We start from the raw sequence: 25345 nt of genomic DNA, 5'->3' as shown, positions 1-25345 counted from the left end.
TTCCCAGGATTGTTTAGGGGAAGCTGTCCAAAGCGAAATAAATGTCTGGCGTGGATGTAGCCACCTGATTAACCAAGCCAAACAGCTGTGAGTCTGTCTTTTAGAACACTGACGGTTCTTACAAAGCATGCCAAACGTCATAATAGACTTCAATGTTAAATTTCTTAAATTAATTAAAAATCAACTATGCATTTTTAAAACTTTTAAACTGCAGAAGATGAAGGTCAGAGTTTGGGGCAAGGTCAGTAATAGGATTACAGGTACTCTGTGAACATGGCTGATTGTTAATTGATTTCAACAAATTATGAGACCACTGACAGAAAAAAGTCCAACAGGGGTCTGGAGTTTTTTTTCTTGTGTTACACTTCGAACTGTCGATTCTCTCTGACTGTTTTGTGTATCACCATGAAAACTTAGAGGTTTGTTAAGGAAGCGTTTCTGAGTTCAGGACTATAAGTTTTGTAAGGTTTTGTTTTGAAATGAGCTAATTATGAAGCAGCAGAATGGCACGGGGGATATTTTCAGTTTAATATTGCGGAATGTGAAAAATCCATGCTGTATAATCCTGACCCTCCTCTGGGTGACAGCCTTTCAAGTACTTGAACAGGGTTATCATATCTCCCTTCAGTCTTCTCTTCTCAAGGCTAAACATGCCCAGTTCTTTCAGTCTCTCATCACAGGGCTTTGTTGCCAGTTCCCTCATTATCCTTGTTGCTCTCCTCTGAATCTGTTCCAGTTTGGATAACTAAGTTCCAATCTGCACATAATCTTTTTGGTGCAGATTGTGATGTTCCTGTATTAGTGTAAATAGGGTAAGTGCTGTTTGTATAGGAGATACATGGTAAGTAGAATGAAAGAGGAAGGGGGAGTGAATGGGCAGTAGAATGTTGGATGATTGGCTGAATGTTTAAAATGGCTGACAGTATAAAAGGAAGAATGACAGTGGAATCTGGGTGGTGGTGAATGTTAGTGGGTTGTTTTGGTGGGTTTTGAGAGGAGATTGTGTGGAGAGTTGGTGGATGTGAGGAGAGGGTGGAGTTTGGATTAATACTAAGACCAGTACCTCAGGAATAGATGTAACCATATGCTTAAGTGCCTTTTAAAGAAATCTTGTTATCTTTGTTATTCAATAAATACTTTTGGTTTACCAAAGGCCTGGTCCTTGGCTGGGGTTTCACAGACCAGAAGGGAGGGTAAGGTAAATACCAAGGCTGAAGGATAACAAATGGTGGCAGCGGGGAAGGGAAGAATAACACCACAAGCAGTCTGAGTAAATCAAAGGGATTGGGACAGCTTAAGCACGCAGTCACAGAGGTAACCTAATTGAGGGAGACTCAGGCCGAGTCTCTGGGACTACTGGTTATAGGATGTGACTGGTGGTGCTGCCTAGCAGGGGGATCTGTTGAGATCTGTGCTAGAGCGGGCAGAGAAACCATAAAAAAGGACAGTCCGGACTGGTGGAGTCCCTGGTGGTGCCTAGAGACAGGCAGTAACCACGAGCAGGTAGGAACCTGACAGGGAGAGCCAGGGAAGGGCGTCACACAGATCAGATCAGTTTGTGTCAGAATTTGCAAAGATCGAATTCCTCAAGCACACCTACAAAATTCTGAGTTTTGCACACACTAATATGTTTATGTAGTATTGTGGGAAAACATACAAAGGGGGTATGAAGAGAAATATTCAAGATAATAGGTACATGCACTCCTCCAACCAATAATTTCACTCTCTTTTTATAACAGATGGACGCAACTGAGTTCAGCTTCTAGAGTCTCTCTGTGAAAAACAAACCCTACTGATTTTGAACTGGCTTGAACTAAAACAATGTCTTCATGCCCGAATTGTCGCTTTTCATGTGTGCTGCTCTACTTTCAACTGCATTACATTTCCAACCAGGTAAGCCCTGCAGAAAGAAGTTCCTGTGGTGATTTCTACTGCTTTGGCTACCTTGTACGATATGGCTAAAGATCACAGAACACTATATCAATGTAGGGATGTGCCACCATCGTCCTATCATATGGGGATGAAAACACATTCCTTCAGTCTTTGTGCTGTAATAGCGGAGGTGTTCTGTGGAATGTTTAAAGAGCAATTCAGCATCACACTGCCTGTCTGCTCTGCCTGTGCTCACCTAATGGGGGTGGGGAGAGAAGCCTAATATCTGAGCTTATTGCAATCACTGAGAAAAAGCACTCATATTCCTCATATTCCACTTCAAGCCTTTACTAGCTGGCTGCCTACGCTACGTTTAGATGCCAACACCAGCAAATACTTTGTAACTCTCTAACAATATGCTGCCTGTTTTGAAGTACCGGGAAACATGACTGAACAGGGAATATCAGAGGCTGTTAAAACATGCTTTAAAGTTTGTTAATTTGTTGTACCACTATAATGGCACTTTAATAAAAAGCAATTTTGTACTTTAATAGTCATACAATCAACTGTTATTTATTTGTACGAGTCAATGTGCTGGGGCTCAAATTTCCAGGTGTGTCCCAGATTTTCAGTCACTGAAGTGATCCACAGGGATGAAGCTCTTTTGGAGAACTGAAATCAGGCTTATTAAACAAGTGCCATTTTGCCTAGTCACATCTGACCATGTGTGGCCTGTATGAAGCTCTTGGCACACTAACATGGCACTCTGATTTATTTGCGTATTACATTTAATTGTTTCCTTCTTGTTGAAGCCTTAACATGCCAGGTCTGTAAATATAACCCGACTCTTCCATATGGCACTCTGGTTTTCCATTTTCAGAAGCAACCAGCCTGGAATAATGACTGTGGTATAACTCAATTTGAGTTCTGCTGCTGGGGACTTTATTACATAATGCTTTCTAATTGACCCTCGTAGTTTAATAAGACAGAACATTTCACCAGAACATTGACAAAAGTTATTAATTTTCACTTCAGCAGAGACCAGTGTCCCAATTAAATCCCATGATAATGCCTGACTGACTCACTGACCTCATTATGGCTAATGCTTATTAGTCCTGCCGAGAGGATAACATCACACACTGTTAAAATGGCTAAATGAGCACATACAACTATTCAGCATGATTATAATTTACATACATGGCTAGTTTTACTTCACTGGTCCTTGCCTGGTGAAGTTAACGCAGTAAACTCCTGTCACACAACAAGATAGCTGTTGAGAATACTGAGGATATCATAAAAAGAGACTGAGGGCCATTTTTAATTACAGGTCTGCCACATGGAAGCTACTGGAAGCACTTCCACACAGCAGCAGCAGGACCTCTGTATGTGGGCCATCATGTTAGAAAGACATTTACCATGGTGACACAGACCACTCCTGAGAAGTATATCTGTGCCACCACTTGGAATGTTTTCAGAGTATATGCACTTAAATTATGTCATTTTAGGAGAAGATCTGTGTTTCTCACATGTCTTCCGCATTAGGTTTATTATTTTAAACAATAATTAGATAAGTTGAACAGGCTCCAGAAAAAGTAAAGTGCACCCACATTCTATTGAAATCATTGCCACTTCAAAGCACAGTTAAGTGCTCACTTTACATTTATTTCACTAGGGCTAAGCCCAGGCCCATAGTGGAGGAGATCTAGAAAATAAGTCATTCATTGGTTGTTAATATCTATAGGCGGGTGCTGCAATCAACAGTATGCCGCTGAATACCAGTTGCTGGGAATTGCAGGTGGCATTTGCTCCCATAGGAGGCAGTGATGGCCACCAAGTTGGATGGCTTTAAAAGAGGATTAGACAACTATATGGAGGATAAGTCTGTCAAAGGCTACTTACTAGCCATGATGGCTATGCTGTACCTCCAAAGTTGGAGGCAACATGCTTTTTAATATCAGTTGCTAGAAACCGCAGGAGGGGAGAGCTCTGTTGCACTCAGGTCCTGCTTGCAGGCTTCTCATGAGCATTTGGTTGGCTACTGAGAACAGGATGCTAGACTAGATGGGCCATTAGCCTGATCCAGTAGGCTGCACTTATGTTCTTAACTGGAGATGATACCATCCCACCCCACTCACCCTTTGACAAAGTGGGGCTTTTTCATGCAGTACTGTGAGACCCGGTAGAGCAGAGAGTTTATGATGTCAGGCTAGGACAAGGGAGATCCCAGTTCAAATTGCCTCTCAGCCACAAATCTCCCCTTGGGCTAGTTACCACCTATCAACCTAACCTACCTCACAAGGTTGTTGCAAGGATGATAAACGGGAGAGCAAACTATGTACACCTCTTTGGAGAAGAGTTGATATATACATTTAATATATGTGCCAGATCAAGGAAGTCAAGAGCATTGCTGTGATACCCTTCTTACCTCTGCCCCTCGCCTCTTATGCAAAAAGGATCTTCACAGTCCTGGCTGTTGAAAGGTTTACAATAGCAACAGGTGCCAGGTAGAGGCTTCTAACTACAAGGAGGCTCTTCTTGTCAGCCTCCTGTGTGAACTATGCCATTTTCTCTGAATTATTTCTTTTGGACTTTTGTTCTGGATTTTGTTTTGCTTGTTATTGTTTTCACAAGCATTTTAATGGGCAAATGTGTTAATTTTCATTTTCTCAATTTCTCATTTTTTGGTTTTCAGGTTGCTCCATTTCAGCAATTGTGGGTGGGTTTTTATGTGGGGGGTATTTTTAAAAGTCTTTAAAATCCATACACCCTCTTGTGGGCATTCTTCTAAAATGCACATTTTTATAATCATTTTTACACAGTATATGCATTTTTACATATAATCTCCCCCTAACAGCATGTGCTTTTTGTATATTATTTTCAGGAATATACACATTTTTGCATGTACTTTCACCAACACACAGATTTGTGTATGCATTCTTCAGCTGGAGAATTACATCATAAAATTTGAAGCACTGTGAATTCTGAAGGAGAGCTGTGCTATGATTCACACTTTGGTTCAGGAGGTGCACATTTGGCAGATTCGTATTAAAATGCGAATTGAACAAATTTCTTCCCCGACCCTAATTTACCTAGATGACATTGTATTCATTAGGTTTTCTCCCTTCACTCTTTCATTAGATTTCATTAGCGATTTAAGACAAAACTCTCTATTAAGGATTCTAGTAACTGCATATTGAAAATGTCACCTCTTTTGAGAACACCTTCAAAAAGGTCAACCAGAGCAGACATATTTTTATATGCTTCTAAACAATGTATGTTAGGAATGGAGGAGAGAGGAAGAGATTTTTTTGCAGGGGGGGGAGGTTGCCTCAAACACATCATATGAATGAACTATTGTAGGGTAGTGGATCCCTGCTTAACAATGAAGCAAATTTCTCTGTATCTGGTAGTCCTATGTATGCACATTTGAGCTCATTGGAGGAAATGTGGGGGCAACAATCACACTGTGTAATGTCTCTCAGCACTCATGGCTGCTGGATTTATTTCCCACAGGGCTATGTGATTTGTCACATGACAATAGTGTAATGGCAGATATCAAACTACTGTTTATTTACATGATTTATGAAAAAAATCTAAACCATGTTACCAATGTGCTGGTGGAGAAATCAATGTGCCTGTGGAGAAATCACCTTTAAAATGTGTTTAGTGAGACACGGTTGTTTTATATGCAATATATGAGAATGTGGAGTTATGTGAAGGGTTACATTTCAAATACTAAATGTCTATTGGTAATTGGTAGTTAACATAGCTGCATGAGATTGGCTTGGGGGAAGCTAGGTTCTTTTTATACTATGTTAGAGGATTGGAACACTTAACTTCTGATTGGATAACTGGGTAGAAGTTTTTGGGTCACTCACTGGATGGAAAAAGTTATCTAATGAGGGGGTAGAATTCTGTGCCACTCAAATCTGATTGGTTGAAAGACAGGAGGCTGGAACATAAATAGGTCAGCTCTGCCACAATTAGGGTGGGAGACTGATAACTAGAGAAAGAAGAAAAAGCTGAGAGAAGTCTGGTACCAAGGCAGGTGAAAGATGGGCAAGAGATTATTGCTAGGAAGAACCTGGAAATATAGTCTGCCCTTGAAAGGGCTGAATTATTGGCTTAACCCAAAGATTAGCAGAGAGGCCATCAAAAGTCTGTGAGCAGTGAAGTTCAACAAGGAGTTTCTGGAGCTGACTAGAGAGAACTGCCTACAGGCCTGGTTCATAAAAAAAACAGTGGAAGTCCTTTTTACTCAATGGTAGTAATGCTAACTGACTGGAGAAAGGGACTAAGGATAATTGGCATATAAATTTGATGTGGGGAGGAACTAAGCTTTACAAGCCAGGCCTGTGTAAGGGTTTGTTGTATTTTTAAGTGGCTTGTATTTTCAAGCAACTGCCATTTAAAGGAATAGTAACCTTATTAGAGCAAGCATAAATCTTAAAGACACAGTAACCAATTTAAGTATAGTATTTACCTTATTTTACCTTTATAGTTAATAATAAATAACACCTTTATTTACTTACAAGGGGCTTCTGTCCCTGTATGCTTTGCACACCAACCCCACCACCTGGCATGAGCCCTGTAGAAAACTCTTGGCAAAGTGGACAGGAGGAGGAAGAGGACTGAGATTTGGGGGAGGGACTGCAACAGGAGGGGGTTGAAACTGGAGATAATTTTGTCAGTCTGGCCAGTGACAGTCCCGCCCCTGAGGTGCTGCCTCAGCAACTGACAGTGGACCTCTCATCTCCAAACCTTGCGACCCTGCTCTGCTTCCACAGCTGCCTCCCGCTCCATCTTCGGTGTAATCTGAGTTGGAGTCTCGGCGGGAGGAGGATCCTGGAGAAAAAATGGACAAGGCATATCCTCCCCCTTTGCCAGGGATGTGTCACTGGCTGCGCAGGAGTGAAAAGACTGAGTCAGCCCATCAGTAGGAGTGCCCCTTTACTGGCCTAATCCCAACCCGGGAGACAGTTCCTGTGCAAGTAATGAGCCTGCTCTGAGTCTGCTTAAGTGATCTCAGGGGGAGCATCCTACTGTTGCAACAATGTCTTACCTTGAGTAGCCATACCTAGCAATGCAGTGTAGAGACCTGGAGAGCTGTGTGTATCCTGATCTACGTACCACTCTAGAGTTAAGTTTTACATTAAAAATAACAGAGAAAAGGGACCCTGAGTCTGATTCCAAGTGGCTGAGCCAGGACACCACCTAACCCCAGTCACCTACCACCACCTGTTCCTCTGTAGCCTTGTCAGAGGTTTTCCATGTATAGATATGTGTGGGGAAGCAGGACCATGTCACTGGCCTTACTCACCATATTGTGCACCTTACTGCCCCTCTGCAGCTCGCCCAAGCTGTCCCCTGCTGGCCACCACTGCTGCCTAGCTGCTAGCCTGCTTCCCTCCCTTACCTGTTTGCCAGCCTGCCTCACCCCGGTCCCCTACCTTGCTCCCCATCACCACATACCCCTGTTGCAGCACCCCCCACTGCCACTGTCTCACCTAACCTAGCCCACCACCCCTCCCCCACTTGCCAGCTTGTCTCCCTCCCTCCCTCCCTCCCTTGTGTGCTGCCCTGTGTCAGCCCCACCTGCCACTGCTACCATGACCTCACAGCATTTAGAAGGCTGTCATCATGTGATTACAGCATGACAGCAGGGTATCCTAAGAAAAATACTGTATGTATAGGATAATGTGAATCTGGATGGTTTTGTGCCACATCTAAAGTACCACTGCTACTGGTACATTAAGGCTTTGATAAACAGCACAGGATAGAAATATGGGGGCAGCGGTTAGAAGGATTTGAAATATGTTCGCAATGGTGGAACTGGGAGTCAAACAGGAACCCTTCAACACATCTGATGAATCAGCAATGGTAAATAGAAGCTGGTTCTCCACATATTTAGTGGTGTTGTGGAGGCATCAGGAGGAGAGGTCCTGGTATAAAGGACCACTCTCCTCCAGACCCTACATAGTACCCTTAGATTCTTGCTAATGCAAAGCTAACTATAATATATCTCTTGATTCAGCCAGCACTGTTCAGAAAGGCCTGCTTTGTGCCCATATTTTGCCCAGGTTAGGAGAGGTCAATGAGAGCACAGAGCTTGGCCTTCTATGCAGTGGCACCAACACTGTGAAACACACTTCCCAGAAAAAGTCTGCTTGGGTCCCTCTCTGATGGTGCTTCACTGTCAGGTAAAAATATGATTCTTCTTAAAGGCATTTTCTCTCAGCTGATTTGATCTGTTTAGAACAAGCTTGCTGTTCTAAATTTTTATTTAGCCAGTCATGCTGCTACCCATTAAAGGGGTATAGGAGTGCCCCTTTATCTAAGGTGACCAGAAAGGGGGAAATAATTCCTGCCGTTATAAGCCTCAAATTTGTATCACTTATATAAAAGGCACATCTTGAGCTGATAACTTGAAACTAGGCTTACATGATCTGAGGTCTACAAGCGTGCCAAATTTCAAACTGATGATAAAAACTGTGATGGGAATGTCAAGTTCAAAAGTGCTCAAAATTGACACACTGACCCTTTTTACTGCAATTTACCCTATAAGGAATACTCCAGGGCTGGGTTGGAGGGGAACGGTGAGCAATTGTCAGGGTGGGGAAAGGGGGCAAGGAGAGCTCCATTGTGACTGATAGGAAATGTGTAACCTTATATGGGGTATATGTTCTTTCTTACAACTACTGAGACTGTACTTGAAAGACTTTAATTTCTGAAGAAATGTTTGTTGCGAAACAGGATTATACCCAGATCCTGTAAAGATCTATGTTTCTTCAAGATCAGTAACATTATTCAAAGAGTTGAGCAGTTGGAGGTTTGCTTTTGCTTACCTAGTCCCTTTACTCACCCTTTCCTTCCAACTTAAAATATCTTCATTTATTCCTCTTGGATCTTGCATTGCTTACATGTTCTTATTAGAGTCACGAGATACCACCCTGTACGCGTGCATCTTCCCCTTCAAATAGTTCTGGTCTGAGGAGTTTGTTTTACATTCATTGTAGCTTTATTTAATATGTCCCCTGTGGTTTTATTCAGCCATAGTCTGCCTTATTATTAAATTCTTAATAGACACCTTCGTCTATACCATGAGATTTTTATTTATTTTACTATTTATCAGCCAATCCAGAGTCTGCTTTCAATATTATTTACTTCTTTATTATTAAATCCTTATTGCCTGTGTTTGTGCATGTGTTTCTGGACTACATTAATGATTGTGTGCACAAGCACTTACTAGTGTAAACAGTAAAGTATCACCTAGCCATTTATCACCATCATCATCACACAGTCACACTTGTGTCTGATCATGAGGCACACACGTGATGTTAGCAACAAATCATATGATGTCTCCCGGGACAGAGCTGGGAGCAAAAACAGAGGTACTGGCAGCACTACTGGACATTTGAGTTCTCCCCCAACCAAACTAAAACACACCTTTACTGTTGCAGGTAGGAGCAGTGATGATATGTAGCTGCAAGTCTCACACACACACACACACACACACACACAGAGGCAGGTAGCACTAGAAGTGAGAGCAAGTCCAGTCCCATTACTACTACTAAGAGGGCTCTTTTTGTAGAGCATGAGGCAGTAGGCAGCACTTTGTCTGAAAAAATTCATCATGTTCTGCCAAAATAATGTTATCTATTTATTTATTTATTAAATTTATATCCCGCGCTTCCTCCCAAAAGGAGCCCAGGTCAGAAAAAAACCACTAAAAACATTTTAAAAATATTTTAAAAACAAAACATCTTTAAAAATAAATCTTTAAAATATCTTTTTTTTAAAAAAATCCTAAAACAATTCCAAAACAGATGCAGACTGGCATAAGGTCTCTATTCAAAAGGCTTGTTGAAAGAGAAAGGTCTTCAGTAGATGCTGAAAAGACAGCATAGATTGCACCTGTCTAATATTTAAGGGGAGTGAATTCTAAAGGATAGGTGCCACAACTCTAAAGGTCCGTTTCCTATGTTGTGGAGAACAGACCTCCAGATGAGATGGTATCTGCAGGAGGCCCTCACCTGCAGAGCACAGTGATCAACTGGGTATTTAAGGGTAAGACGATCTTTCAGGTATTCTGGTCCCAAGCTTTTTAGGGCTTTGTGCACCAAAACCTGGACCTTGAACTTAGCCCAGTAGCTAATAGGTAGCCATATAACATATTGGTGATATCCTGCCACGGTAAGCAGTTGCGCCACTGCATTTTGCACCAGCTGCAGCTTCCAGACCAATTTCAAGGGCAGCCCCACATAGAGCTCATTACAGTAATCCAGTTCGGAGGTTACCAGCGCATGGATAACAGTGTTCAGGGTATCCCAGCCAAAGCTGGTAAAAGGCACTCCTAGCCACTGAGGAATGGATCCAGGAGCACCCCAGACTATGAACTTGCTCTTTCAGAGGGAATGTGAACCCCAGCCAAAGCAGGTATAAGACCAATTATCTGGACTCAGGAACCAAAATAATAATGATAGATAGACAGATGATAGATGTTTCTGTTTTGAAAGGAAGGTTTCTCTGACTGAAGCTGGAAGAAAGGCCAACTGATTAGATATCCTAAAGGAGCTGTCAGATATGGTGACCTCTTTAATAAATGAGGGGATATCTTAAGCAACACTGACCCCCCCCCCCGATACCAGCATTTTTTGGTGGGGGAAGGAGGAACAGGCACAGTCATTAGTGATGGGAAGGGATTCTCCCTCTGATCATCTTGTGGAGGTTTCCTAGAATGAAGGCATAGTATCTGGGTCCTTACAGATGTAGTAAAAGCATGACCTGGGATCAGTTTGAGTTGAATCATCTGTGAGTTGAATCATCTTTCTCGTCTCTGCCATTTTCATAACAATTGCCTACAAAACACAACAGGAGATTAAGCAGGGGTGTAGTTGTCTAGGGTCTCAGGGTGCCTTAGACCCCTTACTGTTTTGGAAGCAGGGTCTCAGCAGGGTCCCCTTGTCTCCAGCATCCTACGAGCCAGTCAGCAAGAAAGGGGAGTGTATTGCCCACTGAGAATAATCTTCTAAAATGCTTCCTTGTCCTTTCCTGCTGATTGGAGCCAACCAGAGTGAAAGGAGGTGAGTCAGCCACTGAGAAGAGTCTGCTTAGGAGCTAAGACTTTCCCCTTTCATTCTTATTGGCTCCAACAGACATCTGTTGTTGTGGGAGAAGGCATTAACAAAGATCTAATTCTCAACCCAGTAGCAAAAAAATGGGGGGAAGAGGGGGGAGTCGGTATGGCTGTGACTAACTTTAAGGGACCCTGCACTTCTGAATTTGCCACTACTAATTTCCATCACCTGTCCCTCTTTGGAGGGATACATAAGCCGGCTGGCTGAGGTGGCCTGGGAGACCCAGTGCCTGCAGGAAGAAGGAGAACATCGCCACCGAGGGAAGGAGAACCTGCTGTTGCTGCTGCTGTTGGAACACCACCTCCACCACCCTTCCCAGTGGGACTGCTGCCTGGCAGACGTGCCTCCTGCAGGACCAGGTCCCAGGTACCCAGCCAGCTGTGACTAATTTCCATCACCTGTCCCTCTTTGGAGGGATACATAAGCCGGCTGGCTGAGGTGGCCTGGGTTTTTGTCTTTTGTTTTTGTTTTCTTTTGGGTGCCATTGGTTTTAACTATGGGTAGGTTCGGTTTTGTTTTATATTGTAGTTCTTGGGTTTCTATGTATTTTGTATGTTGTATTTTACTTTATCTTGTACGCCGCCTAGAGTGGCCGCTTGTGCGGCCAGATAGGCAGCCTAGAAATAAAATTTATTATTATTATTATTATTACTACGCTACTAAGTGATTCCTTTTTAGACCATGCCCAAACTATAAGGCTACCCTTGCGAGAAAAACCACTGTAGTCAACCTTCTGAAATTTGGCAGGATTCATTCCATTAAGAGGGTCTACCATGCCTAAAAATTCCATCCAATTATCCAAAAAAAGAGTTGTAGATGGTTCCCTGGTGTGGGAAATTTAAAAACCTCTGGACTTATTTTTCTGTAATTTGGCAGACTTCATCTATTCTGAAAGGGTTACTACACCTGTAAATTTCATCATCTTCTGTCAAAAGCAAAAAAGTTATAGTCATTTTTACATTTCCCCATAATAATAGGGAAAAACAAAGCTTTGGTTTTTTCCCCAAAGCTCATTCAGTCTCACACTCTAAGCCAAACCTGGCAGTTTCTGAAGCAGTTCAGACTGAGGCAGCCTTTTTTTTGAAGCACAAAATCAGAGTCTGAACCAAATCTTGTGATCAGTGCACACCTCTAGTTTCCACTGTGTTACCTTACTGCTGGTTTTGCTATAATTTGTGATGTGCTGGGTGTTATTGTTAACAACTGGATATTTTATTTTTTATTATTAATAAATGTTTTCTATATGGGCATATCATAAAATAGCATACAGTGTTAGCATACAGTACCATACAGTGAAATACTTGCACATGTGGTCTGAGTATAGGTCTATCCTGTCCCCTTATTTCAGCCACATTTTCAGCTTCCATTGTCACCAGTCACAAACCTCAAAATCATGACACCCATAATGAACTTCCGTGCCTCCCATACAAGTTGTTTTTGTGCTGTACATATTGTTTCTTATAAGAAAACTTCTTATTTTAAGTATCCTTCTCATCTACAACTTACAAAAGAAAACAAGCACATGTCCTAGACACCACTAAGCCTACGTGGTTATCATCAAGACTGAAAACTGGCCCAAAGGTTGATAACAGAGGCACAAAGTTAAACCCACCCATAGGTATGATTCAAAACTCTTGATCTTAAATAATAACCCTTTCTTACATTTTAACCCTTATGTTCTATTTTAAACCTCAAACCCCCGCTTGTCTACAACACATGCAAAGGCATATGATGTAATACGATGCTTTGTGATTTAGAAGAAGTCTAGGCATTGCATCTGATCACACTACCCCCTGTATAAAATCTTCTCAACAGACACCCAGGTGCTGAAAAGCAGGTATTTAAGGGTCATGGAAGCCTCATGGTAAGGTATATTGGCTCACTATTTTTAAATCATTATTGAAGGCCCTGGGCAGGGGCCTTTTGCACCTAAACTCTGGAGCACAAGTTGTATTTGAAACACAAGCTGCTGGCTCTGTGGTTGTTTTCACTGTCAGCTTCATCACATCACTCATCTTTCGTTGTTAGCTCCTTATAGAGTGCTACTTTTGAAAATCAGCACTTCAGTTGTATACACATTTACATGCTGGCTTTAAAGCATTTTAAAGCTGAAAATAAAGCTGTTCCAACAGCAGATTCTACTGAAATGAACAGCACTTCTATCCTGGTAATGATTCTTTTTTGATAGGGGGATCTGTGAGTTTAATTAGAATACTTTCTACACAATCATTTCAAGTGTGATGGACACAAATGCAGGGACTTCTTTTACTTTAATACTAGGAGCATACATCTCATGTTCTATTTGCCCCCTTCACATTGAAATTAATCCCATTCTTATGATTGGTTTATCTATGTATGGGAGCTACTGGAACAGGCACATTGCATTTATGACTAAAGACAGCAATAACCTAAGTAGAACCTACCCCTGTTCACTTAAAAAAGGGAAGGTATTTTGGACAATTTGAGCATCTCTAAACAGAATCATACAGAAGATAATAGGAGCAAATGAATATATCAAATTAACAGGCATTTCATATTTAATTATTACTTTTATGTTCTGCTGGGCATTTCTTAACTGGTTATTGCACTGGTTATGATACAGACATTTGGTGGGGTGGGGTGGGGTGGTTTAATTAAGCTGATGCCTGTCTCCCCTCCTCCTTCTGTTGTGTTCTGGCACCAATCCTAAGCTGCAGTACATGTCTTGGTGCCAATCACTGTTGAGCTGAATAGGAAGTTTTGCTTGTCTGCAAATTGATTTTCATGGGCTGTTTTCCCCCCACTTACTCTGTATTGGATACTTGGGGAGTAAGGCCGTAAGTAGTAAGGATGACTAAATTGATTAATTTGATCACATTTTGGCAGGTAGGTGTACAAAATGAAAGGTTAGTAAGATGGGCAGGTGAGCACCCTTAGGCACCTTTGGAAAGGACACACTCGAAGGTCAGCCCTTCTGGGCTCTGCAACCTGTGGGGCTGGATATTGAACAGTTTTGGGGGTGCCTGATCTCAGGAAGTCTCCCTACTCATCTTAATAGTGGAGCTCAGGTAAGGTTATGATCAAGACATGTCCTTGCCATGAGAAGGGTGGCTCACCCAAGTTTCTGGCCACAACCACACCAGACATTTATTCCACTTTAAACAGTCATGGTTTCCCCCAAATAATCCTGGGACGTGTAGTTTGTGAAGGGTTGTTAGAAGACTGTTATTCCCCTCACAGAGCTCCAATTCCCAGAATTCTATGGGAAGAGAAGCTGACTATTAAACCATTTTGGCCTTGGAGCTCTGTTGGGGAATAGGAATCTACTAACAACTCTCAGCATCCTTCACAAACTGCACTTCCTAGGATTCTTTGGGAGAAGCTGTGAGGCGTCCTTCCCAGGCTCTTTCTGTCCGGTTCCTACCTGCTTGTGGTTACTGCCTGTCACTAGGCACCACCAGGGACTCCACCAGTCCGGACCGCACTCTCTTATGGTTTACCTATCCCCGCTCTAGCACAGATCTCAACAGATCCCCCTGCTAGGCAACCACCAGTAACGTCCCAATACTAGTATTCCCAGAGACTCTGAATACTGGTGTTGTTATTCTCTTCACCGCTGCCACCATTTGTTACAGTTCCCCTTTAATCTTGGTCATTACCTTACCCTCCCTTCTGGTCTGTGAAACCCCAGCCAAGGATCAAGGCCTTTGGTAAACCAAATTAAGTATTTATTACAGATAACAAAGCTAACAAGATTAACAAGATTTCTTCTTAAGGCACATAAGCATATGGTTTTACTCAATACTAATCCGAACTCCACCTCCCTCCTGGCAAACAACTCTCTAAACCCCACCAAGCAACCCACTCAGTTCTCTTCTCCCCCCCAGATTCCACTCTCACTCTTCCTTTTATACATTCAGGCATTTTAAACACTCAGCCAATCATCTCGCATTCTACTGCCCATTCACTCCCCCTCTTTCACTCCACTTACCATGTATCTTCTAAACAACTAACACTTACCATATATACATTAATATAGGAACATCACAGAAGCCATGACTGTTTAAAGTGGAATAATAGTGGAATAAATGTCTGGTGTGGATGTAGCCATTTCTGCTCCTGCACAAGATTATCCCTTTGCTGAGATCTTGCCTCTTCTTTACCTGCTCTGGCCACAAAAGTTAATCACTTCTCAGTGAAATCTCATTGCTTTCAGTGAGACTTAGGCTGTGATCCTAAGCTCATTGATATTCGGTCTGTTAATTATTCCTGTGAATTTGACAAAACCCTAATATTAGAATGTGAACCTGGGAAACCTTGACCTTCAAGACACTATTTTTTTTACTGTGTATTTAACAAGGCAGAGCCAGTCTCTCCCCCCCCCGTTCTGCTCTAATACCAAGAAGTGGAGCAGTATAAAGGCCTGGGTGGGTGTATGTGAGGAGCAGTTTAACTGCCGCTTCTGATTCTAAGATAGAAAGTTATTCAAGTGGGCAGTTAATACCTCATCAAGTTTTCATCCCGTTCCAGTATCAAGGTGGGCAGAGGAGCAAAGGGAAAGATAGGAATAGTAGGTTTATTTCTTGCCTGCTTCCCAGTTATCACAGTCTTCTCTGTGTGGTGCTCTGAACAATACATTTTGAAGGGAGCAGTGCAAAAAGGGCACTTGAGGATGAGGGGGGAGTTTGTTTGCATATACTGAAAAGGGGCACAGGCTGGGTAAGATGGGAAGAGTAGCAAGGGGACCCATGCCAGATCCTCTGGCAGTAGTGGTGGTGGAAGATTTGGCTTAGTGTGTCACCCAACCCAGGATTGTGGTTAGGGTCTCCCCTCCTTAGCCATGATCTGTAGCCAAGGTTTATCCTATGGTTAGAGGAGGAGAGACCTTAACCACGATACCCAGTTTGGATGACATGCTAAGCCAAACCTTGGCTTACCTGCTGTCCTGCACCAAGCTAAAAGATCCAGGGAGGAGCAAAGTGGGTGCACACCTCACCAGCAGTCACCATGTTTGTATAGTTACTGTAAACCATGCTCTGGCTTACTATGATGTGTGAATCAGGTCACATTGTCATGTAGGAAATCATTCAAATTGCTGGCTGATGGAATACTAAGGGGTTTTTTTTGTTTTTGTTTTAAACACCTTAATTGGTGTGATTGCCCATATTTGGATATACTTTTAGCTGAAATTATGAAATATAATTCAGAATAAATATCTTGGTTGTTATTATAGTTGTATCACAGATGGCCATAAAGTATGGGCTGTGTATTGCATTGAGCACAATATAGTATTGTATGTGTTGCTATGTGTCCATGCATTTCAAGCTTGCTAATTGCGGCATTCCAATATGTATTAACATGGCAAAGTAGACACAGATGATTTTCTTTCTACATGCAAGCACACTCATTTGGCAAAATGCCATGCGTGAAATTACTCTGAGGACACTGATGTTTTAGTTTTTTAAGAATCCTGAGCAATGCTGGGTACAAGGCTGCTAGTTTCTTATGAAGTGAACTCTAGTCCACAAACATTTATGGCATGCCATGATAAAATTGTATCTGTTGCAGTAAAAACAAAAAAGAGGCTTGAGGCACCCTTAACGACTAACACAGCTATCTCTCTGGAAACTACAGTTATGAAACTCTGTTCACATCTTTCAGTATTTAAAAAATTCGTGTTTGTGATTTAATGCAAAGCCAACACAGAGTATGAGACTGCTAGTTGCTATATTAGTAATTAGTTACTGGAAAGAGGACAGAAAAAGAGCCACATAGTTGCTGAAGCTCCATGTCTCTTGAAGCATCTAATTCTCAGAGAGATACTGATCTTTGTCCTGTTGATGTAATCAGGACATAGTTGTTCTGAGGAGGTGACCAGATATATTTGTATGGTCTTGATTAGCTGAATATTTTTCCCTGTCTCTTGATTTGCTTCCACCACAGATTTACCTCTTGATTGCTGAAACCACTGAGGTTGAGATGAGTCAAAGATTTGTTACTGTGGAATAAATTATTTTGTAAATGAGTCCCGAGTGGAGATTATTACCCATTTTGAAGCTGTTGGTCTCATGCTGGATCTACCCAAGTAAGAAGATAGGAAGTGATGAGGCACTTCTGACAAGACTGTAATGATAAAGAAATAATGAAAAAAAGACAAGCTTCAAAAATCCGCACTTGGAAAATTACTTCATGTGTCTATGAATCAGGAAAAGGTCTCTCACCAAATTCATGCTATTGTAAAGGCTGTATATAATATAGCAAAAAAAGGTTTTAGAAATATATTTATAAAAAATTATGTTTTTGGTTTTATAAAATAAAATTTAAAATTACATTTCTCTTGATTATTTCATAATATAGTATAAAATTAGTAGAATGAAACACACACGTATTCTTCTGCTCAAGGGAACAATATGAGAATGGCCTAGTGCTAGTTAGGATAGACTGCGAAAATGAATGTGTTTGAAATGCAAGGGAATTCAGGTAGACAGGATGTAATCACCCGTGCTGGAATTTTGCCAGGGCATAGGGTTAAAAATACCTATTTTTGAAAAACGTATTGGGAGATTTTTAATGAACACAAGTGGTTCAGGACCCCAGTTTCACATCTTGTTGGGAAAGTGTCACTGTTCCTCTTAACATCATTCAGGGGCCATAGTTCAGGAGGACTGTGTCAGAGGAAATAGTGCCACCTACAGTACTGAATTGCCAGCACTTATAAGCAACAAAGAAATAGAAAACTAATCATGCATCAGAAACAAGGACAGGGTATGAAAAAAATGTAGAGACTCTAATACAGTGTAGACAGGAAAGGGAAAAGCTTAAATGGAAACTGTATATAGAAAACAAGAAAATTAAGAGTGAGGAATAGGAAGGAGATTTCCACCTAAGTTAAAATGTTTCAAGACCTTAATATAAGAAATACGAGGTCAGTGAAAGTGGCAATAGGACTTTGAAGAGATGCTCAGAGTAATTTATTGACCAAAGAGGGCTCGGGGAAAAAATTACATACATCTTTTACTTTCTTGTTCACGAAAGGTCTGAGATAAAAATCCTAAGCAGACATAAATTTCCCAAGAGTGGTGGGAAAAGTTATTGAAGGAAATCAAGATCATGTCAGATGAGGTTCTCAACAAATTAGAACCTCGGAAGATTGACAAATCTTCACAGTTAGATTAGGTCACTCACAAACATGTGAGTAAAGCAGCAAGGAATGAAGGCAATTCTTAGCAGATAGCCAGCTATGATCCACTCTGTCATTCATTTATGAACTCCCAAACTGGGGTGGGGGTGGAGGCGGAACAGAGATGAAATGGCTATAGGGAAATGCAGAGGTCTCAGGATTGGATGGGAGGGAGTTTCCTGAGGGTGCTAGGAGTAAATAGATAGGAAGGTAGGTTATTGCTGCTATGTTGGTCTAAGGGGCAGTGTGTTGGCCTTAGCCTAGTTTTGCAAATAAAGCTTAAAATGGCTTCTGCAATCCCCATGTCCGTTAGAGGGAATGAAAAACCTACATAATTTAGAATATATATTCAAGTTACAATACTTTTCTTCGGTTTCCTATGGTGCACAAACAACATTCACAGATGAAACATTTCTAACTGAAAGGTGCTCTTCACTGATGAAAAGGTCTAAAAATAAGAGCTTACTTACTTGTTTTCCCCCTTTGGCAACTTATTAAGTGTGTGGATTTTAGTGACTCACTGTGAACTACTTGGAATATTACACAGAAATAACGGATGTGGATGTATAAGCTACTTGTGCACCCACTTTTTGTGCTTCCAGAAGCACCCGCGTGTTTTTTTTTCCCTGGAAGGAACCAATGAGGCTCATCCAAATGACCAGCAGAACCAGTGGAGCAGACTCTCCAAGGCTCTCCCTTCGCTGCAGCCAGATGGGGTGGCTGCTGCTAGATGACAGCTGACAAAGAAGAAAGCCAGAAGGAGCTGGTCTCTCAGCAGTAGGGATGGAAGGGTCTGTCGATTTCATTTCTCTCAGCTTCTCCTTTGTCCAGTCTTAAATTCAGTTCTCCAAATTTCTGCAGCAATTTTCGATTAAAAAAAATCCTCATGAAAATTCAGATTCCTCCAAACAATTTTTTGTGTTTGCAGGTTTAACTAGTGTACACATTTTTGCAAGCAGTTTCTCCTAATATAATGCATTTTTGTATGTTATTTTCACTAATACATTCATTATTATGCACACTTTCCCCTAATATATGCATTTTTGTAAACACTGTTTGGCTGGAGAACTACATTGCAAAATTTGGATAAGTGAATTTTGAAGGGTGGCTGCATTTCAGTTCACACATTGTTTCGGAAAGTGCGAATTTGATAATTTGCCTTTAAATGTGAATGGAATTGAATTCCCCCCCCCATCCCTACTCAGCAGAGCTGATGGAGAGGACCTTGTTTCCCATGTCTTCCTCTGATGCAGCTAGGTGGAATGTTGTATAAAAGTGCTATAAATAATACGTGAAGGCCTAGGAAAAGAAAAACAGGAAAAAATAGGGGGCAACCCAGTTTTATTCCCTCTGAGGACTTTTTTTTGGCAGGTTTTTGGGAACTCTGAAAAAATACAACAACCCCCCATATGAAATATTTTCTCTCTTTTAGTTTTTTAAGACAAGGCGTAATTATTTTCTAAAGAAATGCTTTTTAAAACAAGATTTTACTGCCTTAAATGTACAGTATGAATATCATTATATCTATATAAATAAACATGTAAGCCCTGAACCTGTAACGCAGCAGTTTGCAGCCCAATGGACAGGTGGTGCTGTGTACTACATCACAGCAGGGGAGGAGGCAGCTAAGAGAAAGGCTGGTCTAAAATGGGAGGAGTGAGCGAGGGGACTTAGCCAGCTCTAAAGGGGAAGGGGGAAAGCAAGGGGAGGGCTTAGCCAGCTCTAAAGAGGAGGGGGAAAGTGGGGACTTAGTCAAATTTAAGGGGAGGGAGGAGAGCAGAGGGCCTTAGCCAGCTCTAAAGGGGAGAGAGAAAGTTGGGGGGGGCTTACACAACTCTAAAGGGATGGGGGAAGTGAGGGAGCTTAGCCAGCTCTAAAGGGGAGGGGGGAAAGCAGGAGGCTTTAGCCAGCTCTAAAGGGGAGAAGGAAAGCAGAGGGGCTTAGCCACTTCTAAAGGGGAAGGGGAAATGGGGGGAACCTTATCTTGCTCAAAAAGTGAGGGGGCAAGCAGGAGCCCCTAGCCAGCTCTAAAGGGGAGGAAGAAAGCAAGGTGTCCTTAGCCAGCTCTAAAGGGAAGGGAGAAAAGTGGGGGGGGGTTAGCCAGCTCTAAAGGGGAGGAGGAAAAGGAAGAGGAACCTTAACTGCTCTAAAGGGGAGTGGGGAAATTGAGAGGAGCTTATAAAGCTCTAAAGGGGAGGTTAGCCACTTCTAAAGGGAGGAGGAAGCAAGGGGGGCTTAGCCAGCTCTAAAGGGCAATGGGAAAGTGGGGGGACTTTAGCCAGCTCTAACAAGGAGGGGGAGGCTTAGCCAAGTCTAAACCCCATACATGAACTCATTAGACCAGTGGTGGGGAACCTTTCTTGCTCATACCATGTGGGCCAACTTTGACAGGTGTCAATCATGTGACGTTACAGTTATTGTTATGTGACTGACATTGGGATTGTTTGTCTGGGTAGAGGTTGGTGAGGTCTAAGGGTACAGGGATTGGTGAGGGGTTGGAGAGGGGTTGCAGCTGGGGTTGGTGAACAATGTGAGCAGGGGTGGAGCCCCTAGTAAGACAATCTATTTAGAGAATAATTCCTGTGTATACTGTAGACATATTCAACATTCAAATCCAAGATGAATTTTTGCACCTAGAGGATGTTGTCATTCTCATGAGGGGAGCATACAGAGCCTTTGTTGCTTGTGAATTGCTGTTGGCCTTCTTCTGGTGACATTTTATCTAGTGTGGAGATACTAGAAGAAAGTGATTTTGATCTGGCCTTGTCTTTGTGGTCAAGCTTTTCAACTCTCCCCTGCCCCAATGACTGTGACACAGACACCTGTTCCTGCTAAAGCATTTTTATGTTTTAGCATTCAGTCTTAGTGCAGTAGCACTAAACAGAGTTGACACACTGTAAAATGTATAAATATATGCCAAATAGTACCATTATATATGCTAACTAAGTTATAAATGACACATGCTATATTGTTGAAGCAGCAAAATAAGTTTAGGTTTGATAAGAAAGAGTTGGGAATAATTGAACCCAGGGCCTGAACCTCATAGACTCTAATAGGCAAACCTAGAAAGCTTAAGCTCCCTGGGTTTTGTTTTTCCTTGCGTGGGAACCCAGCCTCAGAGGTGCCTGCGAGGCTGCAACATTGTTTTGAGAAGATAGCTACATTCTGTTCTACTCTCCTTGCCCTTTACCCCATTTCACTCCCACATATCTTTTTGTTGCAAAATCAGCAAAACAATTCCATAGTTCCCATTAAAATTGTAGCAGTTAGAGTGACCCTTTATATGTATGTACTTCCATGTTTATGATCCCTAGGCGTCAGCACAAGCCCCTTCTAACATTGTCTCACTTCTGAATACTGTTCATACTCCTGATTTTCAAAGAAATAACATCCTGGCTTTAAAATACAACAAGTGATATGTAGTTTGGGCTTGTTATTTCTCCTTTTATTGTTATGATGTATTCCGTCTGCTAATATTTTTGCTTGAGAAACCTATAAAATGGTGAAACAGATAATAAACAGGTCTCTCTTCCTCGCCAGACTCTCGTGTCTGTGTGAGCTTGAGACCCACTTTTTGATCAAGAAGTGTACTGTGTCTTTACTTGGTATCTGGCTGAACATCCAAGCAGGTAATTGGAATCCTCACTGCTCGCACTCCTTCTCGGGGTATTGAGGTGAGCAAGCCCACCTTTGGTGGGAACTAAAAAGTCACCCTAACAAAAGTATTGCATATATTGCCCCAAAATTTCCACCCTCACCCCAAAACAGAGAATCCAATTCCCCCCCCATGGCTTCAAAATTATTTCAAAACCCCCAGCTGTAATAAAATGGTGGGAATGTATATGAGGCCTAGACGTCATTTCTCCCCTCTGGCAATAAAACAGTGTCTGTTATATTCACAACTTCTAGTTATATTGTCCTTGTGACAGTGAAGTCTCTGACACCGATTGGTTGAACTGGTTCATGAACATTCCAAATGTTTGCAAATACTGCTGTCAGAAATTTTGCAGTTCACTTTCTGTGAGGGAAAGGAAAGTTGTCTCTTTGGCGCAGGTTAAAACTTCACACAGGACTTAGATACCAGAATAACTTTGTGGAGCAAGCTAATTGTTGTGAAGAAGTCACAGGAGGAAAGGAACCTAAAAGGCAGAGAGCCAAATGCAATATGGCTGAATTAATACAATGGACTGAGCTATTTGAACGTAAGGAACATGTAATTAGAAGGTGAAGCTTGAAAAAAAGGGGTAGAGGATAAGGGAAATCTAAACAAACAAACAAAAAGACCTCTGCTACTTGTAGCATCCATGGCCATTGCAGCATTGTGATCTGACAACCTGAAGGAGGCAAGGGCCAGACAGCCTTATGGGAGACTGAATTTCACATATTGGCTTGAATTAACAAGCCAAAATGTTGGCTGCAGACTTCTAATGAGATACTGCTTTTTGTAAGGTTACATTGCAAAATGTAATGAAATGTATGCGACTGTTATGTTTTTATGGAGCTATTTTAGGGGCCAAATAGTTACACTTGTCATTGTTGCTCTCATGAATGTGAACGAGGGGGTTAACTTTAAAACAGCTGCTACAAAATGTCCCAGTCTGGATCTATATCCCCCCAAAGGTTTTATTTATTGTTATTTGCTTTAGGGGCAAGAAAGGGGTAAGATGTATTTTGGCAAAAAAACACAACTGGGGGAAATAACTGCTCTTCATCCTGTGATCCTGATCTGAACATCCATATATTTTTTAAAAGGTATGCTTGTGCTTAATGTCGTATCTAGTTTGGCCCTACACATTTTTGGACACTTGCATGTTTTTGCCAATATTGGCTGTGTTCACACATCATGCCAAGCCATAGTTAATGGTTTACCCCAAATGTGCTGATCACCCCACCGCTCATCTTCACTAGCAAGGGGATGCAACAAACCACTTTTTGGCTTAGTGTTACATACAAACTGGGGGTCATGGTTTGTTTTGCTTCAAAGAAACCATGTTTTGAAGCCAAGGTTTGATCTTGGCTTACCAGTTGTGGTTTGTATGAGCAAAACTGTAGTCTCTGTTCTATTCTTTAACAGTGAATTCTTCTAATAGATTCAGGTCAGGCTCCATGCCTACCTGAACCTTAAGAGATGCCCTTCTTCAAGTGCCTGCACCAAATGAAGTGAGACCTGGGAGAACATCTTTTCAAAAACAGCATCCCCAGAGAGGTTCGCCTGGCACCATTTTTGTGGTCTTTTCAGAGCCAGGTGAAAAACTTTTCAAAGCCAGGTGAGTTACTCAGAGATCTTATTTTATTGGGCAGCTATATAAATTCAGTCAATAAAATATATACATAAAGTTGATGCTTGTGTTAACACATGAGCTAAGGAATAGTGTGTGTGTGTCTAAATATAACACTGAAAGTGTGGGATTATCTCTGTTTCATACTGCCCTAAAATTGTTCCTCCCACAATAACAGATGGCTTTTTAATTATTATCATACCTTGATTAAGGCTACAATCCAATATAGTCTTACGTGAACACAGTAGAGTTTCCTGTTGAGTAAACATGCATGGGGCTGCACTGTAAAATTGAAAGGGCTTCCAAGGGCCAGATAAAATTGCCACTGGAGTTGATCACAGACCACCAGATAGCCATCCCTAACATAAGTGATTTAGTAACCAGTACCAGCGCTTGCATCCTGCTGCTTATGAAACGTTATTGGAATAAAAGAGGGTAAGGGCCATAATTGTAGCTCTCAAGGGAGGGATAGGTGTCTCCGAACAACTCTCAGCACCCTTAACAAACTAGTTTCCAGGATTCTTTGGGGGAAGCCATAACTGTTTAAAGTAGCATGATATTACTTTAAATGTATAGTGCAGCTGGGGTGATGGTCACAAAAAGAATCTGTAAATGCTTTCATTCATTCTAGGGCCAAACCGCATGTGGCACAGGAGATCTGTCATCTGTCTTTAATATAAAAGCTGTCCTAGGGAAGGGTGACTATTTTGAATGAAACTTTAATGCTGAGGGAGGGGAGGTTAACCCTTTCCCCATGTTGTTTTCCCAATCAAAATCATCCCCATCAAAAGCTGCTATTGGCCATGGGAGGTATCATATATGTATGTATCTGCATATTTACCCTTGCAGGACAAATAGCAGCTTCAGAGGAGCAATTTTTATCAGAAAAGGACTAATCTCGTGCACTACAGTCCCACTCAGAATCATAAAATTAAACATGTCACTGAGTATTCTCTCACAACTACGTATTGAAGGATTTCCATACTGCCACTAACATTTCTGTACTATTTCAAAAGGACCATGTGAACTGACCCTCATTCACTCACACACTAAAGAAAATACCACATATATTGTGTAACTTTCTGTTTCCATATTGTCTGTTCTTACTAGGCTGTGTGGTAAAATGTAGTAAAATGAATTATGCTTTTGGATAATCTCATCATCTGGAGGGATGCAAACTCTGAATTGTAAAAGACACACTTATCTTGAACCTTTGATAAGATACACTTGGCATCTTGATGATTAGAGATGGAAGGAACCGCTGGATTTTACTCTGACAAGATTATTGTTTTTCTTCTGGAATCTGCCAAACGACTGGAACTGTTTCCAGAATCCACTACAAAATTACCCCAGAATTGCTCTTCTGAACCTTGAAAACCCTGAAATGGGATCCAGAACAGACTAGGCCTCACTGCATATTGGCAGAGGCCTCCTACAGCATCCATGCTTGAATTATTGCATCATTGTGTTGAGACTGGAAGTCTCTGCACATGCACGGAAGGCCCAATGCAGTACAGAAGGTTTGCAAAACATGGCATATCCACTAAGATTCTCATAAATCCATTTTCCCCTAGGGATCTACTTATGAGAGATTGAGGATCTGCTGCTAAATTCTAGTTTTGAGCAGAATTAAACAGCAGCTCCACCTGATTCACTTTAGATGAACATCATTTTTTAATTGTTGAAGCAATACGTAAATCAGGGGCCCTCAAACTTTATCACACTTCCTAAGTTTAGTTTACTTATCTTAGATCTTACTTTCAGGCATTTTTTTACAATCAGGCATTTTTATTCAAATCCAAACACAAAATCTGTGACGTAGCCATTTCCAGAAGTGTAGCCATCTTAGTATTTTGCAGCAAAAACTACTGTATCTTGTGGCACCTTAAAGTCAAAGG

This window comes from Rhineura floridana, chromosome 1, assembly GCF_030035675.1.
Source record: "Rhineura floridana isolate rRhiFlo1 chromosome 1, rRhiFlo1.hap2, whole genome shotgun sequence".
In the NCBI taxonomy this organism is placed as follows: domain Eukaryota; kingdom Metazoa; phylum Chordata; class Lepidosauria; order Squamata; family Rhineuridae; genus Rhineura; species Rhineura floridana.
Note: the sequence above shows the minus strand (reverse complement) of the source record.